Here is a 1,376-nt window from a genome sequence, read left to right as displayed (position 1 = left end):
TAAAATGTGCAGGAATCTGTCTGTAAAACCCCGCTCAGCTGCAGAACCCCGCTCAGCTGCAGAACCCCGCTCAGCTGCAGAACCCCACTCAGCTGCAGAACCCCGCTCAGCTGCAGAACCTCTCTGTCGCGGCTGCACATTCCTCCTCCTCCTCCTGCTCGTCCTGCTCCTCCTCCTTCTGGTCCTCCTCCTCCTGCTCCTCCTCCTTCTGCTCCTCCTCCTGCTCCTCCTCCTGCTCGTCCTGCTCCTCCTCCTCCTGCTCCTCCTCCTGCTCCTGGTCGTCCTGCTCCTCCTCCTCCTGCTCCTCCTCCTCCTGCTCCTCCTGCTCCTCCTCTCCTCTCCATCGTCCTCTCTTCTGTCCGTCACTGTTTACAGCCGTCGGCAGGACTTGGGCCAGCCCACCTCCACGGTTCCGGTTCCTTTGGGTTTTTATACATGCCTGCCTGGTTTCCTGGGCGTCTCTCATTGTATCTGACATGCTTTGCTTGCTGGTTTATTAATAAAGTTCTTCAGGCAACTTCTGATGGATGAACTCTCTTTCTTTGAATGCTTCAGAGTCAGAGAATGTGTTTATAGTCCTCACAGGCCTTTTGTTACACAACAAGTCATGAAGGAAGTAATTCCTGAACAGAAAGATGTTCTATGTTCCAGATGTGTTCTGTGTGTCTTTGTGGGAAGGAAGGGTTCATTTCTGTTCAACTTCAGGAGTTATTCATCACGGTGCTAGCAAGTAGTGTCATTAAACCACCAGCAGGTGTCAGTGTGGCTTAAGGCTTAACCACGGCCTTTGTGGAGGGTCGTGTCCCCCCAATTACTGTTACCAATGTTTTAACTGTTCTCTGTGTTCACGTTGTATTTTGAATATGTTGTGTAACCGAGCTGCGTGGGTTCTCTTAACGGGGCCTTTAAAACAGAATAACAAGTGGAGTCGGGTGAGGAGACATCACCTTCACCTTTTTCTGTCTCCTTTTGACCAGAGGCGTAAGTTCCTCTGTCTCTACGGCACCCCTGAGGGGACACATCATCTCTAATGCAAACAGTAAACATGAGATGGTCTGTTGCATACGTCCCCCCTCAATTACAAACATCCCCGTTCCATAACCAACAAACATATAAAATTACACAAAATATCAAACCCTCAAGAGAAAACAGTGATTGTCCCAAGATAACAGGAGTAAACAACAGAACATAATGGAGGAGCGATGGAGGACGCTCCACCCGTCCCCCGCGGGACAGTGCAGGCTCTGCTCCACCTTCTCCAAGGCCTGCGTCCAACCTCCCGAGCACACGCTGCTCCCCCCGGGAGCCTGAGAAGCCCCCGTTTCAGGAGAGGCTGGGAGGGTGGGTGATGTGTCTGACCCGCCAGGGTCCGGTCC

The 1,376-nt window shown here is 52.2% G+C and overlaps 1 protein-coding gene across 1 annotated transcript in view; it reads left to right on the top strand.

The window, feature by feature from the left end:
• sult4a1 (sulfotransferase family 4A, member 1) overlaps positions 1-517 on the top strand; it is a 43,128-nt gene extending 42,611 nt beyond the window's left edge. The window contains exon 7 of the mRNA XM_069156328.1: positions 1-517. This exon is cut by the window's left edge and continues 4,410 nt beyond it. The gene's annotated coding sequence lies outside the window, so the exon portion shown is untranslated.
• The last annotated feature ends 859 nt before the right edge of the window (positions 518-1,376 follow it).

Source organism: Embiotoca jacksoni, unplaced genomic scaffold (genome assembly GCF_022577435.1).
Source record: "Embiotoca jacksoni isolate LCO1_2020_lvr unplaced genomic scaffold, fEmbJac1.0.p SCAF_21, whole genome shotgun sequence".
Classification (NCBI taxonomy): domain Eukaryota; kingdom Metazoa; phylum Chordata; class Actinopteri; family Embiotocidae; genus Embiotoca; species Embiotoca jacksoni.
Note: the sequence above shows the minus strand (reverse complement) of the source record. Positions and strands in the feature narration are given on the sequence as shown.